Genomic DNA, 17,957 nt, shown 5'->3' with positions numbered 1-17,957 from the left:
GAACATACGTTATAAATGCATAAGGAAAGATTATGAGAGGATTTTAATCAAAATGGTGATGGTAGTTGTGAAATTATATATTTGCTGTATTTTATAAGTTTTCAACAATGGACATGTATTACTTTAATTTTATTTTTTATGTTTTATTGTGAAAAATTTCAAACGTACACAAAAGTAGCCAGAATATATGTACCTATCACCAGCTTGGATGAAGATTTTCAGGGGTTTCGGTGTAAGAGCTGGCACATGGCCATAGGCCCTTTGTGAGACACATGGGTGGGATCGGGGTTTGGACCCAGCTGCCTTGGAGGGTGTTTATGTCAGTGCTTGGGAGGAAAGGTCCAAATGAAGCCAGCAGAGCCACGAGAGGGCATATTTCTTATTACTACTGAATTTGTACATTTTCTATGTATTTGTTTAGTGTTGTATTTAGTTATCTGTTCACGTGTTCTAAGAAGGTTTAGTACTCTTCTTTGTGATTTGAGCACTTCGAAGTATAAAGATTACTTCTGTCATATTACTGTCAGTCTTTCCCAGGCTGTTGTTTCCCTGCTTATTTATTTATTTTACATGAAGGAACGTTTCATTTTCCTGTAGTTTGATTGACTATTCTTTTCCTTTTTGAATGCTTTTCTTCTGTTTCTAAGCAATATCCAATTCTATAGATTTCCTATGCCTCTACATTTTGCACTTTAATTGTTTAATCCATCTGTAATTCATTTTGGTGAAGCCAAAATGATTTTTCTCAAATTGCTAACAAGTCATCAGAATTATTTATTGAATAACCTTCCCTTCCCCACTGATTTGCGATGACTACTTTATGATTTATTAAATTATTTATGCAAGGGTCTATTTCTGAACTATCCTAGTTCACTAATCACTTCCTCCTTTTATGACAGTACTGCAGTGTTCTAATTACAAAGACTTTATATTGCATTTTAATATCTGGTATGGCTATATATTTTAATATCCAATAGATCTAACTCCCTTCCCCCAAAACCACTTTCAGAATTCCCCCTGATGTTCTCATCTATTTATTTTTCCAAGCAGACTTAGAAACATCTTTGGAAATTTAAAACATCCTGATGGGACTTTCAGGGGAATGGCATTAGACTCATGAACTAATTTCTGAAGAATCCACATCCTTAATTTCAATCTCATCATCTAGAAATAGGGTTTTTAGTTAAACTCTTTAAGCCTTCTTCATCTACAACTAAGCAATCTGTAGTTAATAATAACTTTGTGATTTTTCTTTATAATATGTATTCTCCAAGTTACTATTTTATGACTCTCTGCATTGACTAAAACTTGAAGAGGTAACCAGTGATGGCTTTAGTGTTTCACCAATAAGTATAATGGCAGTGGGCTGCATGAACTTGATCTTCCTTATAATATTAAAGATTGGTCACTTTACATATTCCTTTTAAAGTGGTATGTAAAAACCTAAAAACTGGCTGAATACACTTTTGGAATTAATGAGGTTATTACATGTTTTTACTTAAACAACTTATGTGAACCATAGGAAAATATATGTATCCGAAGCCATTCCTGCATGCCAGGAATATAATCTATTTGGTTATAGTAGAATATTCACATACTCTATTGTTGAAATCTACTCGCTAGAATTTTATCTAAAACTTTTACATTCCTAAGTGAGACTGGTATAGATCCTCCCTTTGGGGACTTGCCCGTTTTGAAGTCAGGGTCATGCTTGCTTGAAAGAAGGATCTGGAAGTTTTCCATCTTTTTTCTCAATCCCAGAAAAGTTTATATAATACAGGAATTATCTGTTCCTTGAGAGTTTAAAAGGATTTTCAAAGGCCTTTTTATATCTTAAAATATTCCACCTGGCACAGGGGAGTATGAGTGTGTGTGTGTCCATGTGGACATTACCATGTTAGTATACATTTAGAATGACATGTAAGATATGGATCTCAAATAGAACAGCTCTATTATAATTCATGGCCCTTCTTTCCCCCATGAAAAGGTAGTAAACGCCCAAGATGATAAAGTGTTAAGAAAAAACACACTTTCCCAGGCTTTGGTTCCAAGAGCCTCCTTTTAAGAGGCACATGAAGGTTATAGGAGGTGGTCATGGAATAGTGGATGTGTTGAACCATCCAAATTTCATTGAGCCTGACCAAGTTTGGCAACCACAACTTTACCGCTGACATTTGGAACTCGGAAACCTAAGACCTGGAGAGACAGGGAGATCCTCTGTCTAGCCCCAGGTCACCTCCAACTCTGTGGTAAAGTTCTTCCAACTTCCCATTCTATTGTGCCATCTCCAGCGTAGGATGCTTCACCTCTTCAATGAACACTTGTCACTCCAAGGTTTTCTGTATGGTAGGGCCCTGGACCAGTGACCTTACAGACACTTCACAGGCACCACAAATAAAGACTCAGAGTTGTTCTGGACTGAATGTTTGTCTTCTCCCAAATTTCCTATGTTGAAGCCCTAAACCCCAGTGGGATGCCATTAGGAGATGAGGTCTTTGAGAGAGAATTAAGTTTAGGTAAGGTGATGAGAGTGGAGCTCCCATGATGGGATGAGTGGCCTTATAAGAAGAGGAAGAGGAATCTGAGACTCCTGTCTCTAAGTGCACAAGGAAGAGATCAAGTAAGAACACAGCAAGATGGCTCTCACCCACAAACCAAGAGAAGAGGCCTCAGAATCAAACTTACCTTGCTGGACACCTTGATCTTGGACTTCCCAGCCTCCAGAGCTGTGAAAAATAAATTTCTATTGTTTAAGCCACCCACTTTATGGTATTTTGCTACGGCAGCCTGAGCTGACCAAGACAAGAATGTTGTGGTAATGTCTGTCAAAAAGGACAATGTCTGCTGTGGAGTGAGATATGCCTTGAGAGAAGCTAGTGGCAAGAGGTCTGAACAAATTAAGATCCAGTGTCGGCCGAGTGCAGTGGCTCACACCTGTAATCCCAGCACTTTGGGAGGCTGAGGTGGGTGGATCATGAGGTCGGGAGTTCGAGACCAGCCTGACCAACATGGTGAGACCCCATCGTTACTAAAAATACAAAAATTAGCCAGGCACGGTGTCTTGCACCTATAATCCTAGCTACCCAGGAGGCTGATGCAGGAGAATCGCTTGAACCCAGGAGGCAGAGATTGCAGTGAGCCGAGATTGTGCAACTGCACTCCAGCCTGGGCGACAGAACGAGACCCTATCTCAAAAAAAAAAAAAAGATTCAGCGTCTGCTAGAACGTGCAAGAACTGTGCCATATGAGCACAGATGAGGATACTAGCAGGATTCAAATGGTGACACTTTGCCCAAGAATGTGGTTAACAGGCAGTAATTGTAGGTGTGAGTGTGCCACAGAATGGTCTTCTTTTTATTGAGAAAGCCACATGTGAGATCACATCCTTGTTCACAGGAGACCCATGAAATGTTAGGATTAGGACCTTTTGCCAGTCAAGGTGCTGAGTGTTATGAGATAGTCCTGCAGGAAGGCAAGGACCTCGAAACTTTCTTTGGCTCCAGGATTCCAGGATTCCATTCACAATCTCACATGGGTGAGCAAGCAGTCTTTTCATCCCGGTCAACAAGGACAGAGGAGTTGCTTTCACACCAGTCATGGCCTAACACAGAAGCTTAATCCTGGCTGGAAGGCAATGTGTGTTTGTGGCAAAGCCAGGCAGACGTGTAATGAAAGCAGAATGAGTAATGTTTAGTTAAGCTTCTGGATGGCAGGGGTGGTTGGGAGTATGTTTGGGGATTTTTAATGATTCCAAAAGGCATCTTAAAAAGTCACACTATTTTGGCAGTTCTAAGATGCAACTTTTGCTACAAGTACTAACGCCAGCAACTGACTGCTGCAAGTATTAATACGAGCACTTACCAGCAACATTGCTCACAAGCACCCCGTTCCTTTCTGGGGCTCCTGAGAGCAAACCAAGTTTTCTGCGTATGCGTGGGGGTGGGGGGCACACACACCCTTTCCCACCCACAGAGGCATACCATACAACTGAAAGCCAGATCAAATTGAAGACATTGATCATTTTTAGGGTTAAATGGTGGAAAAGGGAAAACTGTCAACACTTTTTAATTCGAACTATTTAGGTATTGCAAGATTTTCTTCCTGCTGGTGGAAAATTAAACTAACAATTCTAAGTTAATGACTGGAGGGTAAACGGTTCCTTCTTTATAAACTAAATTGGATTTATCAAAACTTGTATTAAAATGGATTTCCCCCCAACTTTAACTTATAAATCCAATCAAGATATGACTCTAGAGAACTCTTAGGCTCCAAGTGAGGCTTCAAAAAGTAGGGTGTATTTCCCTACAGTTGCACATTCAGAAGCTAACTCCACATCACCAGGTGAGCTCCCGACACCTGGAGGGCAAATGCAGGACAGTGCCCACCCTCCCTTGGTGTAGTTTTCACAGGTGATGTCAGAAATATGAGAACAATGTAGTAAATGATTCCTAAAGCTGAGTGTTTTCAATTTAAAGATTTTTGTTGTTGTTCTTAGATGATCTTTTCCTAATACTTTGGCATTAAGATGGTTGTTTCCATAAAAGCTTGGTGATGGGTGTTAGAGTTTTTTTTGTTTTTTTTTTTTTTAATTAGCTGGGCATAGTAGTGGATGCCTGTAGTAGTCCTAGCTACTTGGGAGGCAGAGGTGGGAGGATCAGATCACTTGAGCCCGGGCGTTAGAGTTTTTTAAATGTCCTAACCTGGCAAGATAAAAAAGACTGGGAGCACTAGGCCAATGCCTTAAAGCTTTTTTTCTCTCTCTCTCTCTTAGTGCATTCTTGGTCCAGGCAATCTTCATTTGAGAACCACTAGTTTACACACTCTCTGAGCCAAGGAATTTGGAGTCAATCAGTGCTCATCTGGGTATCAAAATGGTGGCAAGCCCCAAGTGCAACTAACCACCTACAGAGAACAAAAGTCTAACTTTAGTCAACACTCAGGAGTGGGGATGAAGAACGTCGTCTTCAAAGCTCCGGGTCACTCTGGACACTGTTCTCCTGCTTTACCCTACAGCCTCCTCCTCCTCCTGGTTCTGAAAAGGGTGGTAAAGCTTTTGGAGGCCCTGTGCCAACCTGTGCTCTCCCCCATCGTTAATCTGGGAACCCCAAATCAAGATGCTTGACCCTCCTGGGGTTCTGAGAGGTCAGCCCTATGGCACCAGAGGCTTTAGGGAATGACCCACCATATTGTCAGCTGAAATGCTACTGAAGTGAATGCCCAAGACGAGCTTCTCAGTATTGCTGCATCTCACTCAATCCAGGTGACCCTAAAACCCAACCACCCACCCAGGACAGCCTCACTGTGCAGTTGGTTCAGAAAACCAAAGGCAAGGAGGGTCATTCATCCCTCCAGAGCCTCAAACTGAGAATAAGGGAAAAAATAACCAGGTGTGATGGCTTACACCTGTAATCCCAGAACTTTGGGAAGCCGAGGTGGCAGATCACAAGGTCAAGAGATCGAGACCATCCTGGCCAACATGGTGAAACCCCGTCTCTACTAAAAATACAAAAGTTGGCTGGATGTGGTGGTGCACACCTGTAGTCCCAGCTACTCAGGAGGCTGAGGCAGGAGAATTGCTTGAATCTGGAGGCAGAGGTTGCAGTGAGCTGAGATCGTACTACTGCACTCCAGCCTGGGTGACAGAGTGAGACTCCATTGCAAAAAAAAAAAAAAAAAAAAAAAAAAAATCAGCTGGGATAGGTCAGAACAGGCCATCAATTTTTCAACTAAGAATATAAGAACGTATTGCCATAAAATTTTAAACTTTCTATTTTCCAGAGGTTATACCTATTTTTAATTTAATTGTATGCTCCTTAAACTTTTCTTTATTTAGGCTTTCCTCAAAATAAATTATAAAACACACACACAAAAAAAACACTTCAGTAAAAAAAGAATCCATAAACACTAAATATTTTAATACGTTTATTTACCTCCTCTCTAACTGAACTAATCAGCAGCAGATAATATATTTGTTGCAAAGAGAGTTAATTTCCTAGATTAAACATGCACATAAAAACATAAAGGTGACAATATCTGGAGATATATGACACTAATAAAGGTAACATTTATGGGGCTAGCCACTGGGCTAAGCACTCAACTTGGATCACCTCAGTTAATCCTTACAGCAAACCTGTAAAGTAGGTGCTATTCTTATTTCCATTTTATAGATGAGGTTATAAATGAGGAACCTCATTACTGTAATTTAATCTTCACCAACCCAGAATTTGAGTTCAGTGTTTACTCTGGCTATTAAAAGGTTGAATAAGCAAATTAGAAATTAAACGGGATTTCAGAAGGTATATTTAACCTACTAGCAGGTCCTACATTTTAAGACATACTAAAAAACAGATGCTACCTGCTTCCAACAGGATGTGTTTGGGAAGATTCTGCCTGATACCACATCACACTAAAACACTTTACGATTCAAACTTTTACATGTTAAGATTGAGTTTCCTCTCTCTATTACCCCCAATGACTGGTCCAAATTAGAAAGGCATCATTCTACCTCTATGGGTGGTACAGTATGGTGAATATCAGCTGGGGCTCCCAAGGTGTATGTCTCTCCTCCCCTGACACTGTCCAAAATCTACACACCCCCAGCCTCCCCATAGCCCGGTGCAGAAGCCAGCCTGGTGCAGAAGCCAGCCTGAGGATGAACTGACCCAGGGAGGAGTAAGTGGAGAGATTTTTAAAAAAACACAAAATCAACTGGATGGTTGAGCTGCTGGTTCACACCCACCCTGCAGTCCACCCTATCACTGCACACTGCAGGTACATGAGCGGATTAATCAATTCCTTGTGCCACGGGAGCCCTGAGTTAGGAATTTGGATTTAGGATTTTTGGTAGTCAGTCTGAAAGAATCCAAACTGATAAATGGGAAACAAGAGCTTCTATGGCCTGAATGTTTGTGTCCCTCCCAAATTCATGTGTTGGAATCCTAATCCCCAAAGTGATAGTATTAGGGATGGAACCTTTGGGAGGTGATCAGTTGTTGAGGGTGACGTCCTCATGAACAGGATTAGTGCCCTTATTCAGGAGGCCTGAGAGAGACTCTTGTCCCTTCCACGACATAAGGACACAGGAAGTTGTTAGTCTGCAACATGAAAGAGGCCCTCACCAGAACATGACCATGCTGGCAGCCTCATCTCAGACTTCCAGCCTCCAGAACTGTGAGAAATACATGTTGGTGGTGGTTATAAGCCTCCCCATCCATGGCATTCTGTTATAACAGCCCCAACAGACTACGATGTGTGTGAATCCACAGCCTCTTCCTGGCAGTTGCTCAGATTTTGCTTTATGCTGTCTTTTTTTTTTTTTTTTTAACTGTTTCAAATGTTTTGTATTGTTTTTCCCAAGAAATTGTAACAGACTTTCAAGAAACACTTTCATAAATTAATGAGTGGCCTTGGGCAAGTCTCTTGACTTCCCTGGGTCTTTTCAAGTCTGAAAAGGACTGGGATCTCTGCTGCCCCTACCATCCCTCACAGCCGGCACATCTACGTAGCTGATCTCACAATGCAAAGTTTCATTTAAACATACAAAAAAGCCTCTTTTGGTCTAAAGTAGAAACATCCTTATAAGTCAAGTGACCTTCAACTCTTGACTCTGTGAGATCATTCCCATTCGCTCCACAGATCCACCCTCCATCCTCCACGCAGCTCTACCCTCTGTGGACAGCATCCACCCAGCTCCCTTGCTTCTGGCTCTGACTGAGGTTGCGTAATGGGAGGCACCAGCAGCAGGAGATGGGAGATCTGAGGGGTTCAACGAGGTTATTTATTCTCTTGGCTCTTTCCTGGCCAAGCTACTGTAGGTTGATTGCATTCCTCTACCAGAGGCACCTCTCCAGCTACTGTTTCCCATCCTGACAGCCAAGTCCCTCTGTCGTCCTTCTGGGCATAGGCACAGTAACAGCTCCCTGACACTGCTGGCCCTGGGTGCTTCAGCATCCCTTGTTGGTTTCTCTGAACTCTGCCTGCATCCTTATAAGTAGTCCCTTCAGTAGAGGCCCCTCAATTACCCTCTTTGCACGAGCCACGTGTTTCCACCTGGAACCCCGAGAGATGATGGCTTTAAAATTAAATCAGAATCGGGCACAATAAAAAAGAAACCGAAGCAATCAATTCTAAGCCTCACATAAGAGGAATGGAAAGTGTGGCACATGCCAAGAAAACAAAACCACACACACCGAAACAATCAAATCAGATACTGCCACCCGCCTTCCCCACTGTCGCCGAGAATGTGTGGAGGATGGAGCCATCTCCTGCCGGATCAGGATTTACACCTGAAATAAAAGCTTAAAATTCTAACATTGCACAAACTATTGACCCTTGAAACAGCTTGTGGGGGGCCCAGCAGAGGAATCATAGCTCTGTGCCCATTTTATGGAGGGACAAACTGAGAATGGAAGGGATCATGAGGTCAGAGCTGATATAAACATGAGGAATGCCCCAGGGCCAGCTGACTCCTGAGTCCAGGAACCCACCTCTGGCAGGCTCTGTGGAGCTTCCCACAGCAGCCTTCTACACCACGACTCTCCAGAGATGCATCCCAGACATTTTTAATTCCTTCTAAACACTTCTAGAACTACCATTCGTGGATGTCCATTGGATCCTCAACTATTTACAACTCTGTGACATCAAGAGAGACAAGGCACTCTCTTCCCGATTCCAGAAGCTGCCAAAAACTAATATGTGAATCCATAATCCCTGACCACTTCCCAGAGAAAATTTTCTAGCAATCTATGGATTTCCAGGACCAGAGCAGCCCTTCTCTGCTTCTTGGGGCATTCTCCACACCACATGGGTCCAAAAATGGTCTTATGATTGCTTTGTGTAAAATGTTCCAACATCAAGAATTCCCAAGAAGCTACCTGTTTGAGGATGAAGATGCTCAATCTTTCAGGGTTGTCCTGCTTCTGCGTCTTCTTCCTTCAGCATCCTCCACAGCCAGGGCCTGCAGGGGTGACCCAAAGAGCACAGTCAGGATATCTGGCTTCAGCATGGGGAACACTGAGTATCGATCAGGGAGAGACCAGAGAAGTGACCCAGGATGGAGCCCTGAAGATCCCCGTGGCTGATGGGCCCACCCAGGAGAACCCAGCAAAGGCTGCTGATCAAAGTAAAAGCCAAAATCCTTGAAATGGCCATGGTTGGCCGGGCGTGGTGGCTCACATCTGTAATCCCAGCACTTTGGGAGGCCGAGGTGGGTGGATCTCAAGCCAGGCCAACATAGTGAAACCATGTCTCTACTAAAAATACAAAAAATTAGCTGGGCATGGGGGTGGGCACCTGTAATCCCAGCTACTTGGGAGGCTGAGGCAGGAGAATCGCTTGAACCTGGGAGGTGGAGGTTGCAGTGAGAGGAGATGGCACCACTGCACTCCAGCCTGAAACTCCATCTCAGAAAAAAAAAAAAAAAAAAAAAAAGAAATGGCCACAGTCCACACGACTTAGCTGGGCCTCTTCCCTGACGGACTGAGGCACCTGACCTCTTCTCCTCCTACTCTACCCTTCCTCAATTTCCTCCCGCCACAATGGCTTCTTCAAACATCCAAGCAAGCTCCTGCCTCAGCCCTCCACACTTGCTCTTCCCCATCCCTGGAGCACTCTTCCCCCAGGCATCCGGCACTTCCTACAGCTTCCTGCTCCCACATCCTCTGCAGTGAGACCCACCTCCAACCCCGGCCCCCTTCCTAGCTTCCTTCCCTGTTGTGTATTTCTCTTTGCAACCCTTATCACCACCTGATATTTGTTTATTTATTTGATCCCTTTTCCCCTACTTCCCTTAGACTGTAAACTCCCTGAGAGCAGGAACACTGTATTATGGTATGCCCAGAGCCTGGCACATAGTAGGTGCTCAGGAAATAGCTGTTGAAAGACTTTGTATGATGGAATCAAATAAGCCAAGAGAAAAGAGAGTTGCAAGAAGGAGGAAGCTGCTCACAGTGTCAACGGCAGCAAAGAGCCCAGACAGATAAGAACTGAAGTGTCCGTTGCATGTGGCAATATGGTGGCTGCAGGTGACCTTAGAGAGGGCAGCCCCTGCAGAAGGCGGGAGGCCACCAGTCCCTGCCCTGGACCAGGCACAAGTCCCCACAGGTGGAGGCCAGAATGGGTGGGCTGTGTCAGCAAGGGCAGATTATATCCACACGTCCATCTGTGAGGGGAGGAGAAGAGAGAAGGTGAGGCTGAGGGGGGTGAAGGCCTGAGGAAATTGTTGCTGCAGGATGGAGGGGTGAGGTCCCAGGGGCTGCAGGTGGCAGGGGGACCCCTGTACAGGGAGAGGGTTCTCTCTGGCCAGGAGGAAGGATGTCTCTTTCTCTGAGTAGAAGGAAACCAGGTGGGAATGAGCCCAGTGCAGGTCAGCACATAGGAAGGAACCTGAGTGGGCTCGCCACGGAGTGACATTTTCTGTGAACAGAGAAGCCAGGTTGTCTCCAGAGTGGAGAAGGGCAGATAGGAGAGGAGGCTGGGGTGTGTGTCCCACTGTGGGTATCAAATGCGGCGTGGCCCTGAAGCCCAGCACCTCCCGACGTTGGTGCCCTGGGTGGCTCACTCTCTCACCCTAGTCCCCACCCTGACTGGAGGCAGCCACCTGCTGGCCAGCATCCCAGAGGGCCCCACTCCAGCCAGAGGCCGTGGTTTCGTAGAGGTGCAATCTACATGGATGTGGGGTTTTCTGTGACAGTCCTCAGTAGCCGGGGTTTAGGAGGAGACGTTCTTAAAGCTGAATTCAAACACCCCAAGCAGTTCCATCCCTTTCCATGAAGGCTTCGTCATTCTCCCCAGCTCCGAGATTCAGAACCTCATTCTCCACTCTCCTAATACCTTCCGGTCACAAAACGATGCCTCTCACCGCATGAGAAGATTCATTATTCCTTGAGCACCTACAAAGTGCTGGGTGTGCTACAAGTTAACAAGAGTCCTGTGAAGCGTTTTTAGCCTCTATCTATAGACGACAAAACAGGTTGAAAGAGATGAAGTAATGTGCTCAAGGTCACACAGGTGGCAAGTGGCAGAGCTGAGATTTGAAACCTTCCACTTCTGTTTCGTCTTTTCTACATACACTACCATCACCCTAGTCCAAGTCCTCAACATTTCATTCCTAACCCCCGACTTGACAAATGTCTCCTAACTTACCAGCACTTCCCATTCACAGTTCATAAATCCAGACGGACCTTCTTACAGCATTGCATTTACCAATCCCGGCCCCAAACTTTGGCTTCGGAGATTCCTCAATACAGGAACCTTCCAAACTCCACAGCCATCCCTTGGGATCCTTCATAAATGGTGTGCACATGTCCTTCTTCAATCCTGTTTCCCATGCAGACTTCTGCTCACCCCATCTGTAATCCCCTGCCCAGTCCACGCACCTCACCCAGGTCCCAACACCCAGCACATTCCTCCCCTGCAGCTCTGCCCTCTGGTCACCCAGCTCCAGCCCTCTGGATCTGCTGGGTGCTGGGTGCTGGGTCTCCGGGTCTGCAGTCTGCTGGCTGGCACCAACCCAGCTCGCTGAGCTCTCCTGGCTCTTCTGAGCTCACTGCATTTAACTTCTCTGGGCAAGAGTTCCCTGTGCCCAAGTGGAATGCAAGCCTCTTGAGGGCAATGAATAGGGTTGAAAATGCTTACAGTTGCCCACTGCTCAACACAGTGTCTTAGTTATTTGATCCACAGAACAATCCTTATGCTCAAGTGATAAGATTCCAGAGGTTTTTCAGAAAATACAGGAGAACCAAGATGGGCAAGTGAAGGGACGCAGGGCCTTCTTGAAGTTGGGAGGCATACCTGTTCTTCCTATACGGGAGACACCAGAGTCCGGCACCTTCTAACAGCTACTCTAACAGGGAGGAGGGCGGCTGGATTTGGCTCCTCCCTCCTCTTCCTGCACCTGCATATTCAAGGTCTTGGTGTCCTTCCTTTGCCACCCTTTCACATGCTTTTGCAGACATAGATAGATATACTCTCTTCTTCCTTCTTCAAGGGAGAGCTTGAAATGTAAAGAATCCAGCTGTGTGGAGAAGCCGCTGGTGACTAGCAAAGCAGTCGGGGCTCAGCGCCCAGAAGCAGGAAAAAGAATATTCTATTTCTGAGAAATGAGGAGCTGGACTGATCCACTTTGATCACCAGCTACAGACCACCATCTAACAATTCTGGGATTCCCAGAGCCACAAGAGGATGGGAAAGGTGAAAATCTGCAAAGCATTCAAGGGCCGTCCAGTTACCCCAGGCAGACAGACGGGCAGACCTGGGTAACAACGGGCTGACAGAAAACCATGGGTTTCAAGGGGATGCTGTCACCAAGATGCCCCAAAAGAAATGGGGATCTACCCAAACCAGGGTCAACCAAAGGGGAAGCATGCTCCTCAGGACTTAGCTGAAGTCACAGGAGCACTGGAGTCAGGCCTGGGATCAAATCCTGACCTTGTCAGCCAGGTCAGCCTTCACCTCTTGGGAGTTCTGGCTCTGCATGAGTGAGTGTGAGGCCTAAATAAAACAAGTGTATAGAAGCATCATATGTAGCACAGTGCCTGGCCTTACATAAGGGGCCCACTCAGTGTTGCTCCCCTCCCCCTTTCCAGCCTTCAGACCTCACAGCTCCCTCTACCCTTACTAACAGAAACAAGCACAGGGCTACAGGGCATTTCCCAGCAAGGTTTGCAAAGGACGGCAGAAGTCTGCAAAGGAACAAACAGGCCACCCCACTGCTGGTAAGAAAGCGCCGGACCTCGGTGAATGCCCAGGTTTCAAAACACACAGAGCTCCGAGCCTCTGATCGTACCTAAACAGGAAGTTTGTGACAAACTTAGAAAACACGCATGCACAGTGGCAGGAGGCCACACACCACTGAGAAAAGATGAAATCCGGCCCTGCAGGGGCCTCTATGTGGAGGAGAAGGAGCCTGCCCAGCCCAAGCTCCCAAGGCACCAAGATCTTCCCAGCTGTCGGGAGGCACCCTTACCCTGGGCTTCTCCTCACCCAAAGCACGGGAGGGATTTAGGCCAAACCGTGTGGAGCTGCTCTGGTTTCCAAAGCCAGGCTCTGCTCACCTTGTCCTGCTCTCTCTCCCGCCGCTACCCACTCAGGCATCTAGGACATCAAGCACTCCCAACAGCTAGCAGGGGCCTGGTGACTGAGGTGTGTGTGTGGTAGGGGACCATTTTTCAGCTGGGAGATCTTAGCACAGAAAGGGGAAGTGACATGCAGTGGTCCCACAGAGCTCCCGTCCTCCATCTGATCTCCCTCCGGCTGCCCGGCCAGCGTCTGTGTCATCGGGGCCACCTTCAGCATTCCACAGTGGGGTCCTCAGCGGCCACCTCCTGCCCCTTTGACATCTTGCCTGGCCCTAACATTTTGACTTGCATTGTTCACACCAGCATGGGGCTTGGTAACGTCAGTTCATTTATCTGAAAGTGCAGGCAACTGTGGACACAATCTGTGTCATCTCAAGCAGAGGACTAACTAGGAAGCTCCTTCCCCTCCGTCCACAATCTCCCAAGTGTCCACAATCCACTTCTGCCCGTGGATTGCGCCCTGCGTCCAGGCAGTATGTTTGGTGTCGGAGCTCCAGTAAATACTCGGTAGCTTCATAAACAACATCAATACCTTCCTATTGCGCCTCCCCAACCAGGCTATGTCCTACTTGTCTCTGATTCACCCTCAGCAAGGACGGGTCCCTTCCATCCTTCCTGAGTGGAGGGCCCAGCTGTAAACTCGGTCTCCCGATTGTTGGCTCCTCAGCGCCCCCACACTCGGCACCTCCCTCAGTGGTTTCCTCGCCCCCCCAAGTTAGGTTCCTTTTTAAAAAAATGACTCATTTAGGAAGAGACAAAACCAAGAACTTCAATGGTAAAGATAAAACGGCAAGCACCAAGACTCTAAACACCTCCCACTCCATGTAGAATTTAGATCCGATAAAGCTTCCCCAAACTGGACCTCCTAATTTGGAACTTACGGTATACACAACTCTTCTAGCAAAGACATTTCCAGTAATGTCTTAATGTTTCAGTGTCTTCTTTACAAATAGAGAATGGCCCCAGGACTCTAGGCAGTAGTTTTTTCAAAATGAGGGAATGAGAAATTAAAGATTAAAGTCCATGCTTTCGAATTCTGGGTCAAACAAGTAATTATGTGATGTTCTACTACATTTATGATTCTAATTTATTGATTGCAGGACACAGGCATTATATCACGGGCCTAATGAGAATTATGGGGAGTTTTTCATTAAAAAATGACTTCTTGGTATGTAAAAAGTTTATGACATTTATGCACAGTATCTGAAAGGAATGAAATTATATGATACAATTCAGAGAATCCTAACACTTTAGGTCTAAAATGAGCAATTAAGATGACCCGAATCCAAGGGTTCCCAATGTTAGCTGCATTTCTGAAAAAATTTTCAGGCTCCCCAAGATTCTGACACCTTCGGCCTGGAGTGGAGTCCTGGTATCAACTGGGTTCTTTTATAAGTTTCCTAGTGATTTTAAGGTGCCTATAGGGTTGAGATCCACTTATCTGCAGATAAAAAGGCTGGCATCTAAAAAAATCTGGCTGGGCGCAGTGGCTCATGCCTGTAATCCCAGCACTTTGGGAGGCCAAGGTGGACGGATCACAAGGTCAGGAGATCGAGACTATCCTGGCCAACATGGTGAAACCCTGTCTCTATTTAAAATACAAAAATTATCTGGGCCTGGTGGTGCACGTCTGTAGTCCCAGCTACTCGGGAGGCTGAGGCAGGAACCCAAGAAGCAGAGGTTGCAGTGAGCCGAGATTGTGCCACTGCACTCCAGCCTGGGCAACAGAGCGAGACTCCAACTCAAAAAAAATCTAAACAAACTGAGAAGCAGTTCAAAACTGCACAGGCAGTCAGGGCCAAAACCAGAACTGAATCTAAAATCTACATCCCCCATAATCCAGTCCAGTTCTACAGTTTTGCCCAGGGTTTTGGTATTCACAGATTTGCTAAAACTTTTTTTTTTTATAAACAAACAAACAAACAAACAAAAAAGGGGACTAACTAGGGCCGCCAACTTTTGTTTTGTCAAGCAAGGGTGTTTTACAAATATCTACCAGTTATTATACTATCACCACTTCCCGAGGTGTTTCTTGTTCATTTGCATACCTGCTGCCCCCTCTGGCCCAATCCCCACCCAGGAGGTAAAATTTCACAATATCTGGCCCCTGCCCACTGTTGCGTTCACCTTCACTCACCCTGCTCCTTATGACAAATCCAATCAAAACCAAGGCCTAAAAAATTCTCCATCTCCTCCTTCTCTAACTCCAGTTTCTGAAAGTCTCTTCTCTAACCACAAATTACTTCCCAGTCCCTCTAAACCTACTCTTCACCTTCCTCCTGACCTCCACATGACAACATCTGTACAAGCCATACTAACACTTTTGCTGTTCCACACACATTATCCCTTCTAAATGTCTCCCTATTCAATGATATACCAGCAACTATTAAAGCAGGCTGCCTCTGAGGAGCAGACTTAGGGGGTAAATAATGGAGGCAGGGGAAGGGGGGAGTCTCTTTACACTCCATTTGAATTTGGAGCATGCATGTATTCTTTTCAATGGACACATACACACAGCAGGTAACAAAATGCATCTTTGATTTGCTTCTGTATTTATAAAAACACAGAAAATTGTCTGGGAAGTATATATGCCCAGGTTCTAAATGTAAATAATATCTGAGTGGTGGGATTATGGGTGACATCACTTTCACTTTCCTTTCCTCTTCGTTATCTTTATTATGTTTTATTTACATAATCAAAAAATAATACTTCAAAACCTGAACCAGAGCTGGGTGTGGTGGCACACCCCTAAAGTCCCAGCTACTTGTGAGGCTGAGGCAAGAGAATCACTTGAGTTTGAGTCCAGCCTGGGCAACATAGCAAGATCCCATCTCTTAAAACAAGACAAAAACTATAAACAAAGGCATTATCTGATGTCTGAAACCTACACAGCATTGAAAAGCAAAGGCACCAGAGCAGGTCACAGACTGGCATAGAGAATTATCTCTTTTCTGTAAAATGAAGGGTCTTCCCCAGCCAGACCCTCCTAGCTTCTATGCCCGGCCTGGGCCCTGAGTCTACCACTGCCATTGACCTCAGGCCACCCTGTGGCCCTGCTGGCCCCCAAGAAGAGATGCAGAAGAGATATCCTAGCATAGGTGTAAAGCCACTTCCAGAGCCTCTCTGGCCTCAGGTTACCCCTGACTACCCCTCCCTGCTCCCTGAGGAGGGCGGATTATCCTCTCCTGAGTGTCTCCTCTGAGCTCTGGTTTTCTGTTTTTCCCAGGCTATGCTCCCCAAGCCTTTTTGAGTCTCTGCAAAGGGGAGCAGCCATATACGATCCAAGTAACCCTCAAGTTCACAACCTGTACATCAGGAGCCCAGAAACTCTTTAGATGGAGTGTGAACCATGGGATTCTGCACAGTTCCCACGGCTCCCTAATGTTTTACAAGGCAGAGAAGAAGGGTGGCAGAGTGCTCTAGGCACCAAGAACAGAAATGAGAGTTCAAAGGCCTGCAGGTCAGAGAGTATATGGCGTGCTCAGGCAAGATAAAGGCATTCAGGATAACTGGAGTGTCTCTGAGCATGCCCAAGGTCTAGCAGAGAGAAAACTCCAAGGAAACTTACCAAAATTCACAAGGGCCAGCAAAGAAGGGCCTAAGCGAAGAGCTCTCAACCTTTCATCTGCTGTGCCTCCTTCCAAATGCTTCCTCACTTGATCTACTCTTCCAGTGTCTAGGAGGATCTAGGCCAACAGGAGTGGGTGGCAAAATAGGAATAGAGAAAAAAGAAATGAGATTAAGCAACTCCACACAGGAGGCAGGCTAGGGTCCTCCCAGTGCAGTGGTTCCTGAGGTGGGGAGACCTGACGCTCAACCCCCTCCTCGGTATCAGCTCCAAAGGCAAAGGACATTTGCAATGTATCCAAACTTCTGGAGCTCTCAAGGTAGCTTTTTAAAGAACTTTGAGACTTCAAGAGTGCTAAAACGCAGGTTGGCCATGCTCAATTAGATGCATCTGTGACCTGTGTAAGGCCTTTTGGGGAGCCCTACGGAGCTGGACTAGCATTCAGCCCGTCCTATAAGAAGGAAGCTGTTGGAAATTCTGTTTCCTTAAATGCCCCCATCCATTGTGCAAGCTCATCTGTCTAGGGGAAAATCCTGCCCTGTAGAGAGTGCTGTTCTGTTTAAGTAGGCGGTATGTGCCTGTCTTCCCCCCTCCCCTCAAAACCTCAACTAAGGCCAGGCGCGGTGGCTCAAGCCTGTAATCCCAGCACTTTGGGAAGCTGAGGCAGGCAAATCACTTGAGGTCAGGAGTTCCAAGACCAGCTTGGCCAACACGGTGAAACCCCGTCTCTACTAAAAATACAAAAATCAGCTGGGCATGGTGGCAGGGTGCCTAATCTCAGCTACTCGGGAGGCTGAGGCAGAAGAATCGCTTGTACCCAGCAATCAGAGGTTGCAGTGAACCGAGATCGCATCTCTACACTACAGCCTGGGCGACAGAGCAAGACTCAGTCTCAAAAAAAAAACCCCAAAAAACCCCTCAACTAGACTGTAAGCTTCTACTAGAGTCAGCTCTAGCTTCTGTGTCTTCACTTTCCTTTAAGAAAGTCCTCCCTGTTGGCTTTCATTGAGCTCTTACTAACCAAGTAGAAAGCCAGTTTTCAGATTCATCAGCTCCTACATGACACTTCTGTCCAGCAGCTATGGCCCTCACTGGGCTGCAGTGACGGTTCTGTGATGGAGTTCCTTCAGGCCTCAGAGTGGCAGTGACTTCCCCCGATAGGGCCATCCCCCTGTTACCATCTAGAGTACAGTCCCTGGGTGCCGTATCCTCCCAGTCACTTCCCTTCCCCCTGACTAATTTACTTTTTTGAAGTCTCTCCGGCTGGGCGCGGTGGCTCACTTCTGTAAGCGAAGCACTTTGGGAGGCTGAGG

General features: G+C 46.1%; 1 protein-coding gene across 5 annotated transcripts in view; it reads right to left on the bottom strand.

Moving 5' to 3' along the window:
* TRERF1 (transcriptional regulating factor 1) overlaps window positions 1-17,957 on the bottom strand; it is a 231,576-nt gene that overhangs the window by 131,625 nt on the left and 81,994 nt on the right. For all 5 annotated transcript variants that reach the window (XM_064361045.1, XM_012448661.3, XM_012448662.3 and 2 more), the window contains exons 3-4: window positions 16,645-16,762; window positions 8,874-8,956 (exon numbers count right to left, since the gene is read on the bottom strand). The gene's annotated coding sequence lies outside the window, so the exon portion shown is untranslated. The remainder of the gene's footprint in view (window positions 1-8,873; window positions 8,957-16,644; window positions 16,763-17,957) is intronic.

The sequence above is a fragment of the Aotus nancymaae genome, unplaced genomic scaffold (genome assembly GCF_030222135.1).
Source record: "Aotus nancymaae isolate 86718 unplaced genomic scaffold, 86718_ANA_hifiasm-v0.15.2.pri h1tg000040l, whole genome shotgun sequence".
Lineage (NCBI taxonomy): Eukaryota > Metazoa > Chordata > Mammalia > Primates > Aotidae > Aotus > Aotus nancymaae.
The sequence above is the reverse complement of the archived record's forward strand: the minus strand, read 5'-3'. Positions and strand labels throughout refer to the sequence as shown.